The sequence below is a fragment of the Telmatherina bonti genome, assembly GCF_933228915.1.
Source record: "Telmatherina bonti genome assembly, chromosome: 16".
In the NCBI taxonomy this organism is placed as follows: domain Eukaryota; kingdom Metazoa; phylum Chordata; class Actinopteri; order Atheriniformes; family Telmatherinidae; genus Telmatherina; species Telmatherina bonti.
In genome coordinates, this window is record NC_136614.1 from 6,383,127 (window position 1) to 6,399,262 (window position 16,136).

The following is a 16,136-nucleotide window of genomic DNA, read 5'->3' on the forward strand; positions in this document are numbered from 1 at the left end:
TACATGAGTCCAGACTAATCCTGGTTCTACATGAGTCCAGACTAATCCTGGTCCTACATGAGTCCAGAATACTCCTGGTTCTACATGAGTCCAGACTAATCCTGGTTCTACATGAGTCCAGACTAATCCTGGTTCTACATGGGTCCAGACTAATCCCGGTTCTACATGAGTCCAGACTAATCCCAGTACTACATGAGTCCAGAATAATCCCGGTTCTACATGAGTCCAGACTAATCCCGGTTCTACATGAGTCCAGAATAATTCTGGTTCTACATTAGTCAAGACTAATCTTGGTTCTACATGAGTCCATACTAATCCCGGTTCTACATGAGTCCAGACTAATCCAGGTTCTACATGAGTCCAGACTAATACTGGTTCTACGTAAATCCACAATAATCCCAGTTGTACATGAGTCCAGACTAATCCTGGTTCTACGCGAGTCCAGACTAATCCTGGTTCTACATGAGTCAAGACTAATCCCAGTTCTAGATGAGTCCAGACTAATCCTGGTTCTACAGGAGTCCCGACTAATCCTGGATATACATGAGTCAGGGTTAATACTGGTTCTGCATGAGTCCAGACTAATGCTGGTTCTACATAAATCCAGACTAATCCTGGTTCTACATCAGTCCAGACTAATCCCAGTTCTACATGAGTCCAGACTAATCCCGGTTCTACATGAGTCCAGACTAATCCTGGTTCTACATGAGTCCAGACTAATCCCGGTTCTACATGAGTCCAGACTAATCCTGGTTCTACATGAGTCCAGACTAATCCTGGTTCTACATGAGTCCAGAATAATTCTGGTTCTATATGAGTTCAGACTAATCCTGGTTCTACATGACTCCAGACTAATCCTGGTTCTACATGAGTCCAGACTAATCCCGTTTCTACATGACACCAGACTAATTCTGGTTCTACATGAGTCCAGACTAATTCTGGTTCTACATGAGTCCAGAATAATCCCGGTTCTACATGAGTCCAGACTAATCCCAGTTCTACATGAGTCCGGAAAAATCCTGGTTCTACATGAGTCCAGACTAATCCCAGCTCTACATGAGTCCAGAATAATTCTGGTTCTACATGAGTCCACACTAATCCCAGTTCTACATAAATCCAGAATAATTCTGGTTTTACATGAGTCCATACTAATCCCATTTCTACATGAGCCATGACTAATCCTGGTTCTACATGAGTCCAGACTAATCCCGGTTCTACATGACTCCAGACTAATCCTGGTTCTACATGAGTCCAGACTAATCCTGGTTCTACATGAGTCCAGACTAATTCTGGTTCTACATGAGTCCAGACTAATCCCAGTTCTACATGAGTCCAGACTAATCCTGGTTCTACGTGAGTCCAGACTAATCCTGGTTCTACAGGAGTCCAGACTAATCCTGGATATACATGAGTCAGGATTAATACTGGTTCTGCATGAGTCCAGACTAATCCTGCTTCTACAGGAGTCCAAACTAATCCTGGATATACATGAGTCAGGATTAATACTGGTTCTGCATTAGTCCAGACTAATACTGGTTCTACATAAATCCAGACTAATCCTGGTTCTACATGAGTCCAGACTAATCCCTGTTCTACATGAGTCCAGACTTATCCTGGTTCTACATGAGTCCAGACTAATCCTGGTTCTACATGAGTCCAGAATAATCCTGGTTCTACATGAGTCCACACTAATCCCGGTACTACATGAGTCCAGACTAATCCCGGTTCTACATGAGTCCAGACTAATTCCGGGTCTACATAAATCCAGACTAATCTCGGTTCTACACGAATCCAGACGAATTCTGGTTTTACATGAGTCCAGACTAATCCTGGTTCTACATGAGTCCAGACTAATCCCAGCTCTACATGAGTCCAGCTAATCCTGGTTTTACATGAGTCCAGACTAATCCTGGTTCTATATGAGTCCATACTAATCCTGGTTCTACATAAGTCCAGACTAATCCTGGTTCCACATGAGTCCAGACAAATCCTGGTTCGACATGAATCCAGACTAATCCCGGTTCTACATGAGTCCAGACTAATCCTGGTTCTACATGAGTCCAGACTAATCTCAGTTCTACACGAGTCCAGACTAATCCTGGTTCTACATGACACCAGACTAATTCTGGTTCTACATGAGTCCAGACTAATCCCAGTTCTACATGAGTCCCGACTAATCCTGGTTCTACATGAGTCCAGACTAATCCTGGTTCTACATGAGTCCAGAATAATCCCGGTTCTACATGCGTCCAGACTAATCCCAGTTCTACATGAGTCCAGAATAATTCTGGTTCTACATGAGTCCAGACTAATCCCTGTTCTACATGAGTCCGGAATAATTCTGGTTCTACATGAGTCCAGACTAATCGTGGTTCTACATGAGTCCAGACTAATTCTGGTTCTACATGAGTCCAGACTAATCCCAGTTCTACATGAGTCCAGAATAATTCTGGTTCTACATGAGTCCAGACTAATCCTGGTTCTAAAGGAGTCCAGAATAATCCTGGTTCTACATGAGTCCAGACTAATCCCGGTTCTACATGAGTCCAGACTAATCCCGGTTCTACATGAGTCCAAACTAATTCTGGTTCTACATGAGTCCAGACTAATCCTGGTTCTACATGAGTCCAGACTAATCCTGGTTCTATATGAGTCCATACTTATCCCGGTTCTACATAAATCCAGACTAATCCTGGTTCTACATGAGTCCAGACTAATCCCGGTTCTACATGAGTCCAGAATAATTCCGGTTCTACATAAATTCAGACTAATTCCAGTTCTACATGAGTCCAGACTAATCCCGGTTCTACATGAGTCCAGAATAATTCTGGTTCTACATTAGTCAAGACTAATCCTGGTTCTACATGAGTCCATACTAATCCCGGTTCTACTAGTCCAGACTAATCCAGGTTCTACATGAGTCCAGACTAATACTGGTTCTACGTAAATCCACAATAATCCCAGTTGTACATGAGTCCAGACTAATCCTGGTACTACGCGAGTCCAGACTAATCCTGGTTCTACATGAGTCAAGACTAATCCCAGTTCTAGATGAGTCCAGACTAATCCTGGTTCTACAGGAGTCCAAACTAATCCTGGATATACATGAGTCAGGGTTAATACTGGTTCTGCATGAGTCCAGACTAATCCTGGTTCTACATGAGTCCAGACTAATCCCAGTTCTACATGAGTCCAGACTAATCCCGGTTCTACATGAGTCCAGACTAATCCTGGTTCTACATGAGTCCAGACTAATCCTGGTTCTACATGAGTCCAGACAAATCTTGGTTCCACATGAGTCCAAACTAATCCCGGTTCTGCATGAGTCCAGAATAATCCCGGTTCTACATGAGTCCAGACTAATCCCGGTTCTACATGAGTCCAGAATAATTCTGGTTCTACATGAGTCCAGACTAGTCCTGGTTCTACATGAGTCCAGACTAATCCCTTTTCTACATGAGTCCAGACTAATCCTGGTTCTACATGAGTCCAGACTAATCCTGGTTCTACATGAGTCCAGACTAATCCCGGTTCTACGAGTCCAGACTAATCCTGGTTTTACATGAGTCCAGACTAATTCTGGTTCTACATGAGTCCAGACTAATCCTGGTTCTACATGAGTCCAGACTAATCCTGGTTCTATATGAGTCCATACTTATCCCGGTTCTACATAAATCCAGACTAATCCTGGTTCTACATGAGTCCAGACTAATCCCGGTTCTACATGAGTCCAGAATAATTCCGGTTCTACATAAATTCAGACTAATTCCAGTTCTACATGAGTCCAGAATAATTCTGGTTCTACATGAGTCCAGACTAATCATGGTTGTAAATGAGTCCAGACTAATCCCAGTTCTACATGAGTCCAGAATAATTCTGGTTCTACATGAGTCCAGACTAATCCTGGTTCTACATGAGTCCAGACTAATCCTGGTTCTTTATGAGTCCAGACTAATACCAGTTCTACATGAGTCCAGACTAATCCTGGTTCTACATGAGTCCAGACTTATCCTGGTCCTACATGAGTCCAGAATAATCCTGGTTCTACATGAGTCCAGACTAATCCTGGTTCTACATGAGTCCAGACTAATCCTGGTTCTACATGAGTCCAGACTAATCCCGGTTCTACATGAGTCCAGACTAATCCCAGTACTACATGAGTCCAGAATAATCCCGGTTCTACATGAGTCCAGACTAATCCCGGTTCTACATGAGTCCAGAATAATTCTGGTTCTACATTAGTCAAGACTAATCCTGGTTCTACATGAGTCCATACTAATCCCGGTTCTACTAGTCCAGACTAATCCAGGTTCTACATGAGTCCAGACTAATACTGGTTCTACGTAAATCCACAATAATCCCAGTTGTACATGAGTCCAGACTAATCCTGGTACTACGCGAGTCCAGACAAATCCTGGTTCTACATGAGTCAAGACTAATCCCAGTTCTAGATGAGTCCAGACTAATCCTGGTTCTACAGGAGTCCAAACTAATCCTGGATATACATGCGTCAGGGTTAATACTGGTTCTGCATGAGTCCAGACTAATCCTGGTTCTACATGAGTCCAGACTAATCCTGGTTCTACATGAGTCCAGACTAATCCTGGTTCTACATGAGTCCAGACTAATCCTGGTTCTACATGAGTCCAGACTAATTCTGGTTCTACATGAGTCCAGACTAATCCAAGTTCTACATGAGTCCAGACTAATCCCGGTTCTACATTAGTCCAGACTAATCCCGGTTCTACATGAGTCCAGACTAATCCTGGTTCTACATGAGTCCAGACAAATCCTGGTTCTACATGAGTCCAGACTAATCCCGGTTCTACATGAGTCCAGACTAATCCTGGTTCTGCATGAGTCCAGACTAATCCTGGTTCTACATGAGTCCAGACTAATCCTGGTTCTACATGAGTCCAGACTAATCCTGGTTCAACATGAGTCCATACTAATCCCAGATCTACATGAGTCCAGACTAATTCTGGTTCTACATGAGTCCAGACTAATCCCAGCTCTACATCAGTGCAGACTAATCCTGGTTCTACATGAGTCCAGACTAATCCTGGTTCTTTATGAGTCCAGACTAATACCAGTTCTACATGAGTCCAGACTAATCCTGGTTCTACATGAGTCCAGACTAATCCTGGTCCTACATGAGTCCAGAATACTCCTGGTTCTACATGAGTCCAGACTAATCCTGGTTCTACATGAGTCCAGAATAATCCTGGTTCTACATGGGTCCAGACTAATCCCGGTTCTACATGAGTCCAGACTAATCCCTGTACTACATGAGTCCAGAATAATCCCGGTTCTACATGAGTCCAGACTAATCCCGGTTCTACTTGAGTCCAGAATAATTCTGGTTCTACATTAGTCAAAACTAATCTTGGTTCTACATGAGTCCATACTAATCCCGGTTCTACTAGTCCAGACTAATCCAGGTTCTACATGAGTCCAGACTAATACTGGTTCTACGTAAATCCACAATAATCCCAGTTGTACATGAGTCCAGACTAATCCTGGTTCTACGCGAGTCCAGACTAATCCTGGTTCTACATGAGTCAAGACTAATCCCAGTTCTAGATGAGTCCAGACTAATCCTGGTTCTACAGGAGTCCAAACTAATCCTGGATATACATGAGTCAGGGTTAATACTGGTTCTGCATGAGTCCAGACTAATGCTGGTTCTACATAAATCCAGACTAATCCTGGTTCTACATCAGTCCAGACTAATCCCAGTTCTACATGAGTCCAGACTAATCCCGGTTCTACATGAGTCCAGACTAATCCTGGTTCTACATGAGTCCAGACTAATCCCGGTTCTACATGAGTCCAGACTAATCCTGGTTCTACATGAGTCCAGACTAATCCTGGTTCTACATGAGTCCAGAATAATTCTGGTTCTATATGCGTTCAGACTAATCCTGGTTCTACATGACTCCAGACTAATCCTGGTTCTACATGAGTCCAGACTAATCCCGTTTCTACATGACACCAGACTAATTCTGGTTCTACATGAGTCCAGACTAATTCTGGTTCTACATGAGTCCAGAATAATCCCGGTTCTACATGAGTCCAGACTAATCCCAGTTCTACATGAGTCCGGAAAAATCCTGGTTCTACATGAGTCCAGACTAATTCCAGCTCTACATGAGTCCAGAATAATTCTGGTTCTACATGAGTCCACACTAATCCCAGTTCTACATGAATCCAGAATAATTCTGGTTTTACATGAGTCCATACTAATCCCATTTCTACATGAGCCATGACTAATCCTGGTTCTACATGAGTCCAGACTAATCCCGGTTCTACATGACTCCAGACTAATCCTGGTGCTACATGAGTCCAGACTAATCCTGGTTCTACATGAGTCCAGACTAATTCTGGTTCTACATGAGTCCAGACTAATCCCAGTTCTACATGAGTCCAGACTAATCCTGGTTCTACGTGAGTCCAGACTAATCCTGGTTCTACATCCAATCCAATCCAACTTTATTTGTAAAGCACTTTAAAACAACCACAATGGACCAAAGTGCTGTACAGAAGAATAAGACATAAAACAGCTATACAATTAAAACAATAAACAAAAACAAAACAAAAAATAAATAAATAATAAAAATAAAATAAAAATAATAGTACATTCAACATCTCACATGGTGTCAAAAGCCAAGGAGAAAAGATGGGTTTTAAGATGAGATTTAAAAACAGACAGAGAGGAGGCCTGTCTGATGTGGAGAGGCAGATCATTCCATAGTTTAGGAGCTGCCACAGCAAAGGCACGGTCACCTCTCAGCTTGCGCTTCGTTTTAGGTACACTCAGGAGCAGTTGACTCCAGACTAATCCTGGTTCTACATGAGTCCAGACTAATCCTGGTTCTACATGAGTCCAGACTAATTCTGGTTCTACATGAGTCCAGACTAATCCCAGTTCTACATGAGTCCAGACTAATCCTGGTTCTACGTGAGTCCAGACTAATCCTGGTTCTACAGGAGTCCAAACTAATCCTGGATATACATGAGTCAGGATTAATACTGGTTCCGCATGAGTCCAGACTAATCCCACTTCTACAGGAGTCCAAACTAATCCTGGATATACATGAGTCAGGATTAATACTGGTTCTGCATTAGTCCAGACTAATACTGGTTCTACATAAATCCAGACTAATCCTGGTTCTACATGAGTCCAGACTAATCCCTGTTCTACATGAGTCCAGACTAATCCTGGTTCTACATGAGTCCAGACTAATCCTGGTTCTACATGAGTCCAGAAAAATCCTGGTTCTACATGAGTCCACACTAATCCCGGTACTACATGAGTCCAGACTAATCCCGGTTCTACATGAGTCCAGACTAATTCTGGTTTTACATGAGTCCAGACTAATCCTGGTTCTACATGAGTCCAGACTAATCCCAGCTCTACATGAGTCCAGCTAATCCTGGTTTTACATGAGTCCAGACTAATCCTGGTTCTACATGAGTCCATACTAATCCTGGTTCTACATAAGTCCATACTAATCCTGGTTCTACATAAGTCCAGACTAATCCTGGTTCCACATGAGTCCAGACAAATCCTGGTTCGACATGAATCCAGACTAATCCCGGTTCTACATGAGTCCAGACTAATCCTGGTTCTACATGAGTCCAGACTAATCTCAGTTCTACACGAGTCCAGACTAATCCTGGTTCTACATGACACCAGACTAATTCTGGTTCTACATGAGTCCAGACTAATCCCAGTTCTACATGAGTCCAGACTAATCCTGGTTCTACATGAGTCCAGACTAATCCTGGTTCTACATGAGTCCAGAATAATCCCGGTTCTACATGGGTCCAGACTAATCCCAGTTCTACATGAGTCCAGAATAATTCTGGTTCTACATGAGTCCAGACTAATCCCTGTTCTACATGAGTCCGGAATAATTCTGGTTCTACATGAGTCCAGACTAATCGTGGTTCTACATGAGTCCAGACTAATTCTGGTTCTACATGAGTCCAGACTAATCCCAGTTCTACATGAGTCCAGAATAATTCTGGTTCTACATGAGTCCAGACTAATCCTGGTTCTAAATGAGTCCAGAATAATCCTGGTTCTACATGAGTCCAGACTAATCCCGGTTCTACATGAGTCCAGACTAATCCCGGTTCTACATGAGTCCAGACTAATTCTGGTTCTACATGAGTCCAGACTAATCCTGGTTCTACATGAGTCCAGACTAATCCTGGTTCTATATGAGTCCATACTTATCCCGGTTCTACATAAATCCAGACTAATCCTGGTTCTACATGAGTCCAGACTAATCCCGGTTCTACATGAGTCCAGAATAATTCCGGTTCTACATAAATTCAGACTAATTCCAGTTCTACATGAGTCCAGAATAATTCTGGTTCTACATGAGTCCAGACTAATCATGGTTGTAAATGAGTCCAGACTAATCCCAGTTCTACATGAGTCCAGAATAATTCTGGTTCTACATGAGTCCAGACTAATCCTGGTTCTACATGAGTCCAGACTAATCCTGGTTCTTTATTAGTCCAGACTAATACCAGTTCTACATGAGTCCAGACTAATCCTGGTTCTACATGAGTCCAGACTTATCCTGGTCCTACATGAGTCCAGAATAATCCTGGTTCTACATGAGTCCAGACTTATCCTGGTTCTACATGAGTCCAGACTAATCCTGGTTCTACATGAGTCCAGACTAATCCCGGTTCTGCATGAGTCCAGACTAATCCCAGTACTACATGAGTCCAGAATAATCCCGGTTCTACATGAGTCCAGACTAATCCCGGTTCTACATGAGTCCAGAATAATTCTGGTTCTACATTAGTCAAGACTAATCCTGGTTCTACATGAGTCCATACTAATCCCGGTTCTACTAGTCCAGACTAATCCAGGTTCTACATGAGTCCAGACTAATACTGGTTCTACGTAAATCCACAATAATCCCAGTTGTACATGAGTCCAGACTAATCCTGGTACTACGCGAGTCCAGACTAATCCTGGTTCTACATGAGTCAAGACTAATCCCAGTTCTAGATGAGTCCAGACTAATCCTGGTTCTACAGGAGTCCAAACTAATCCTGGATATACATGAGTCAGGGTTAATACTGGTTCTGCATGAGTCCAGACTAATCCTGGTTCTACATGAGTCCAGACTAATCCTGGTTCTACATGAGTCCAGACTAATCCCGGTTCTACATGAGTCCAGACTAATCCTGGTTCTACATGAGTCCAGACTAATCCTGGTTCTACATGAGTCCAGACAAATCTTGGTTCTACATGAGTCCAAACTAATCCCGGTTCTACATGAGTCCAGAATAATCCCGGTTCTACATGAGTCCAGACTAATCCCGGTTCTACATGAGTCCAGAATAATTCTGGTTCTACATGAGTCCAGACTAGTCCTGGTTCTACATGAGTCCAGACTAATCCCTTTTCTACATGAGTCCAGACTAATCCTGGTTCTACATGAGTCCAGATTAATCCTGGTTCTACATGAGTCCAGACTAATCCTGGTTCTACATGAGTCCAGACTAATCCCGGTTCTACGAGTCCAGACTAATCCTGGTTCTACATGAGTCCAGATTTATCCTGGTTCTACATGAGTCCAGAATAATCCTGGTTCTACATGAGTCCAGACTAATCCTAGTTCTACATGAGTCCAGAATAATCCCAGTTCTACATGAGTCCACACTAATCCCAGTTCTAGATGAGTCCAGACTAATCCTGGTTCTACATGAGTCCAGACTTATCCCAGTTCTACATTAGTCCAGACTAATCCCAGTTCTACATGAGTCCAGACTAATCCCAGTTCTAGATGAGTCCAGACTAATCCTGGTTCTACATGAGTCCAGACTAATCCCGGTTCTACATGAGTCCAGCATAATTCCGGTTCTACATAAATTCAGACTAATTCCAGTTCTACATGAGTCCAGAATAATTCTGGTTCTACATGAGTCCAGAATAATTCTGGTTTCTACATGAGCCCAGACTAATCCTGGTTCTACATGAGTCCAGACTAATCCCTGTTCTACATGAATCCGGAATAATTCTGGTTCTACATGAGTCCAGAATAATTCTGGTTCTACATTAGTCCAGACTAATTCTGGTTCTACATGAGTCCAGACTAATCCCAGTTCTACATGAGTCCAGAATAATTCTGGTTCTACATGAGTCCAGACTAATCCTGGTTCTAAATGAGTCCAGAATAATCCTGGTTCTACATGAGTCCATAACTAATCCCGGTTCTACATGAGTCCAGACTAATCCCGGTTCTACATGAGTCCAGACTAATTCTGGTTCTACATGAGTCCAGACTAATCCTGGTTCTACATGAGTCCAGACTAATCCTGGTTCTATATGAGTCCATACTTATCCCGGTTCTACATAAATCCAGACTAATCCTGGTTCTACATGAGTCCAGACTAATCCCGGTTCTACATGAGTCCAGACTAATCCTGGTTCTACATAAATCCAGACTAATCTCGGTTCTACACGAATCCAGACTAATTCTGGTTTTACATGAGTCCAGACTAATCCTGGTTCTACATGAGTCCACACTAATCCCAGTTCTACATGAGTCCAGAATAATTCTGGTTCTACGTGAGTCCAGACTAATCCTGGCTCTACATGAGTCCAGACTAATCCCGGTTCTACATGAGTCCAGACTAATCCTGGTTCTACATGAGTCCAGACTAATCCTGGTTCTACATGAGTCCAGACTAATCCTGGTTCTACATGAGTCCAGACTAATCCTGGTTCTACATGAGTCCATACTAATCCCGGATCTATATGAGTCTAGACTAATCCTGGTTCTACATGAGTCCAGACTAATTCTGGTTCTACATGAGTCAAGACTAATCCCAGCTCTACATCAGTGCAGAATAATTCTGGTTATACGTGAGTCCATACTAATCCCACTTCTACATGAGTCCAGACTAATCCTGGTTCTACATGAGTCCAGACTAATCCTGGTTCTACATGAGTCCAGACTAATCCTGGTTCTACATGAGTCCAGACTAATCCTGGTTCTTTATGAGTCCAGACTAATACCAGTTCTACATGAGTCCAGACTAATCCTGGTTCTACATGAGTCCAGACTTATCCTGGTCCTACATGAGTCCAGAATAATCCTGGTTCTACATGAGTCCAGACTAATCCTGGTTCTACATGAGTCCAGACTAATCCTGGTTCTACATGAGTCCAGACTAATCCCGGTTCTACATGAGTCCAGACTAATCCTGGTTCTACATGAGTCCAGAATAATCCCGGTTCTACATGAGTCCAGACTAATCCCGGTTCTACATGAGTCCAGAATAATTCTGGTTCTACATTAGTCAAGACTAATCCTGGTTCTACATGAGTCCAGACTAATTCTGGTTCTACATGAGTCAAGACTAATCCCAGCTCTACATCAGTGCAGAATAATTCTGGTTATACGTGAGTCCATACTAATCCCACTTCTACATGAGTCCAGACTAATCCTGGTTCTACATGAGTCCAGACTAATCCTGGTTCTACATGAGTCCAGACTAATCCTGGTTCTACATGAGTCCAGACTAATCCTGGTTCTTTATGAGTCCAGACTAATACCAGTTCTACATGAGTCCAGACTAATCCTGGTTCTACATGAGTCCAGACTTATCCTGGTCCTACATGAGTCCAGAATAATCCTGGTTCTACATGAGTCCAGACTAATCCTGGTTCTACATGAGTCCAGACTAATCCTGGTTCTACATGAGTCCAGACTAATCCCGGTTCTACATGAGTCCAGACTAATCCCAGTACTACATGAGTCCAGAATAATCCCGGTTCTACATGAGTCCAGACTAATCCCGGTTCTACATGAGTCCAGAATAATTCTGGTTCTACATTAGTCAAGACTAATCCTGGTTCTACATGAGTCCAGACTAATCCCGGTTCTACATGAGTCCAGACTAATCCCAGTACTACATGAGTCCAGAATAATCCCGGTTCTACATGAGTCCAGACTAATCCCGGTTCTACATGAGTCCAGAATAATTCTGGTTCTACTAGTCCAGACTAATCCAGGTTCTACATGAGTCCAGACTAATCCTGGTTCTACGGAAATCCACAATAATCCCAGTTGTACATGAGTCCAGACTAATCCTGGTTCTACGCGAGTCCAGACTAATCCTGGTTCTACATGAGTCAAGACTAATCCCAGTTCTAGATGAGTCCAGACTAATCCTGGTTCTACAGGAGTCCAAACTAATCCTGGATATACATGAGTCAGGGTTAATACTGGTTCTGCATGAGTCCAGACTAATGCTGGTTCTACATAAATCCAGACTAATCCTGGTTCTACATGAGTCCAGACTAATCCCGGTTCAACATGAGTCCAGACTAATCCTGGTTCTACATGAGTCCAGACTAATCCCGTTTCTACATGAGTCCAGACTAATCCTGGTTCTACATGAGTCCAGACTAATCCTGGTTCTACATGAGTCCAGACAAATCTTGGTTCTACATGAGTCCAAAATAATCCCGGTTCTACATGAGTCCAGACTAATCCTGGTTCTATGTGAGTCCAGACTAATCCTGGTTCTACATGAGTCCAGAATAATCCCGGTTCTACATGAGTCCAGACTAATCCCGGTTCTACATGAGTCCAGAATAATTCTGGTTCTACATGAGTCCAGACTAGTCCTGGTTCTACATGAGTCCAGACTAATCCCAGTTCTACATGAGTCCAGACTAATCCTGGTTCTACATGAGTCCAGACTAATCCTGGTTCTACATGAGTCCAGACTAATCCTGGTTCTACATGAGTCCAGACTAATCCCGGTTCTACATGAGTCCAGACTAATCCCAGTACTACATGAGTCCAGAATAATCCCGGTTCTACATGAGTCCAGACTAATCCCGGTTCTACATGAGTCCAGAATAATTCTGGTTCTACTAGTCCAGACTAATCCAGGTTCTACATGAGTCCAGACTAATCCTGGTTCTACGGAAATCCACAATAATCCCAGTTGTACATGAGTCCAGACTAATCCTGGTTCTACGCGAGTCCAGACTAATCCTGGTTCTACATGAGTCAAGACTAATCCCAGTTCTAGATGAGTCCAGACTAATCCTGGTTCTACAGGAGTCCAAACTAATCCTGGATATACATGAGTCAGGGTTAATACTGGTTCTGCATGAGTCCAGACTAATGCTGGTTCTACATAAATCCAGACTAATCCTGGTTCTACATGAGTCCAGACTAATCCCGGTTCAACATGAGTCCAGACTAATCCTGGTTCTACATGAGTCCAGACTAATCCCGTTTCTACATGAGTCCAGACTAATCCTGGTTCTACATGAGTCCAGACTAATCCTGGTTCTACATGAGTCCAGACAAATCTTGGTTCTACATGAGTCCAAAATAATCCCGGTTCTACATGAGTGCAGACTAATCCTGGTTCTATGTGAGTCCAGACTAATCCTGGTTCTACATGAGTCCAGAATAATCCCGGTTCTACATGAGTCCAGACTAATCCCGGTTCTACATGAGTCCAGAATAATTCTGGTTCTACATGAGTGCAGACTAGTCCTGGTTCTACATGAGTCCAGACTAATCCCAGTTCTACATGAGTCCAGACTAATCCTGGTTCTACATGAGTCCAGACTAATCCTGGTTCTACATGAGTCCAGACTAATCCTGGTTCTACATGAGTCCAGACTAATCCCGGTTCTACGAGTCCAGACTAATCCTGGTTCTACATGAGTCCAGATTTATCCTGGTTCTACATGAGTCCAGAATATTCCTGGTTCTACATGAGTCCAGACTAATCCCAGTTCTACATTAGTCCAGACTAATCCCAGTTCTAGATGAGTCCAGACTAATCCTGGTTCTACATGTGTCCAGACTAATTACTGTTCTACATGAGTCTACGACTACACAATCAGACACAGTACCATATACTACTACACAATCAGACACTACCATATACTACTACACAATCAGACACAGTACCATATACTACTACACAATCAGACACAGTACCATATACTACTACACAATCAGACACAGTACCATATACTACTACACAATCAGACACAGTACCATATACTACTACACAATCAGACAGTACCATATACTACTAATCTACTATCTCCTGCAAAAATAAAATCTAAAAACAGTAAAAAAATAAATGAATAAAAAGCTAGACTTTTGATCAATACAAAAATGTGTGTATTTTTGTTGCCATCATGTGTTTACCAGTTTTGGATTAATTGTAGTGAGATCTGAATAAATGCTGATTTCTTTTGTTCCTGACCTTCTGTTATTAAATGGTTTTGTTGATTTTTATATCTGTTTAACACCTTTCTGAACATCTCAGCTTTGCCATTTGTCCTTCATGAGATCTGGTTTTCTCTGACTTCATTCACATAATATCAGGCAAAACTGTTTTTTATTTTTATCTATAACATTTCATCATCATGTGACCGCGTATCGTGTCTCAGCAGCTTAAATATAAAATAGCTTGTCCTGAGGATGGTTTTAAACTCACCTCTCTCAGCTGTTTAGTCTAAAACCGGCTTCAGTTCTTGGTTGACACCTTTCACATCACGACTTGTTCTTCTGCTGAAGTTGAAGCAGGGTCGTGAAGCTTCCCTGACAGTTTGTCTGGACGTCTGTGGAGTGAAGCGAGAGCAGACTGAGGATAAACCTCTCTTTCAGCTGCAGGATGCCTCTGTTCCAGCCTGGTCATCAGGCTGAGACTCGCCTCTATATTTAACCTGTGTGCTCAGTCTGACTGAGGCTTTTCCAAACAGCTGAACTATCAGCAGTCCAGCAGGCTGACCGCTCCTCCTCCTCCTCCTCCTCACAGCCAGGGGTTTCACTCAGCTCAGATAACTATCTGCTGATTTCATAAGATTTAAATCCCTTCGATCTGCTAAAATGTGACACTAAAAGTAATCTAATTTCCTAAAAGTTTGTCAATGACATACTGAAGCCATCTGAGTACAACGTTCTGTTGGACTTTTCATTGATCTGTGAAAGGCTAAATGTGTGCCTGTTGAAGAGTGTCTAAACAAGATGCATTTGTCTCAATCTAAATCCGCTGTCATGATGACATGATTTAGTTTCTTTCTGGGATCATTTAACTGTCACTGAGTTACTAAAGTAAAACAACTCTTAACTTCATTCATTTAATATGTTGTCCCTGTTCTCGACGGTAGTATCCAGAATGATGTTCCTGATCTGGATGGTAGTATCCAGAATGTTCTTCCCATTCTGAATGATAGTATCTGAAACGTTGTTCATGTTCTGGATGGTAGTATCTATAAAGTTGTTCCTGTCCTGGATGGTAGTCTTCAGATCGGATCATTTCCTGAACTGGCCAAGTTTTTTCTAGGAATATTTTTTATCGAACAGAGCTGTTATAAATTGGATAAATGGGATCACGAAGCGTTGGCATGAATCGATTTGTCTGAAAGTGCCTTTACATGACTGTGATGAAATAAAGCTATGCAAACTGAATTTAATCATTCACAAAACATGACATAACATATTTGTCAGAAACTCAGTGTAACTCAAAGGAAACAAACATTTCTACAAGCATTATTTAGTTTTACTGTGGACGCCTGATCCTGCCACTTAGAAATGAAAAATATTCACAATCTATCTCAAAATGATAAGATTTGAGGGAATAAATTTTATTTCTGAAGTAGTAATTAACATATTGAAAGTCATGATTATAGGATAAAAAGTCATCATTATGAGACATTACATTATTATGAGATTTAAAATAGGCATGGGAAAACTGACTTTATGTGGTCATAATTTTCTTGTTTTGTGGTTTTTATTCACTGAGGTTTTGAATACAAATCAGATAAAGAAGAATAAAAGAGACATAATGATTTTCTATCTCAGAATTCTGATTTTTTTTTTTTTTTTTTTTTTTTTTTTTTTTTAACACTACAAGCTCATAATTCTGACTTTTTATCAAACTACTATGACTTGGAATTTCATAATTGTGTCTTTAATTGTCATAATTATGAGATACTTTAGTTATTATTAATTTTGTGGTGGGAACAGATTTCTAAAATATACAAATGATATAAATGAAGAGAAATGATATTTAAAGATAGATTTATAGTGAAAACAAGGCCAAGTACAGTC

The 16,136-nt window shown here is 41.8% G+C and overlaps 1 protein-coding gene across 2 annotated transcripts in view; it reads right to left on the minus strand.

The window, feature by feature from the left end:
• The window catches only part of filip1b (filamin A interacting protein 1b), a 272,262-nt gene extending 257,570 nt beyond the window's left edge, over nt 1-14,692 (minus strand). For both annotated transcript variants that reach the window (XM_079254952.1, XM_079254951.1), the window contains exon 1: nt 14,521-14,692. The gene's annotated coding sequence lies outside the window, so the exon portion shown is untranslated. The remainder of the gene's footprint in view (nt 1-14,520) is intronic.
• Between the last annotated feature and the right edge of the window lie 1,444 nt (nt 14,693-16,136).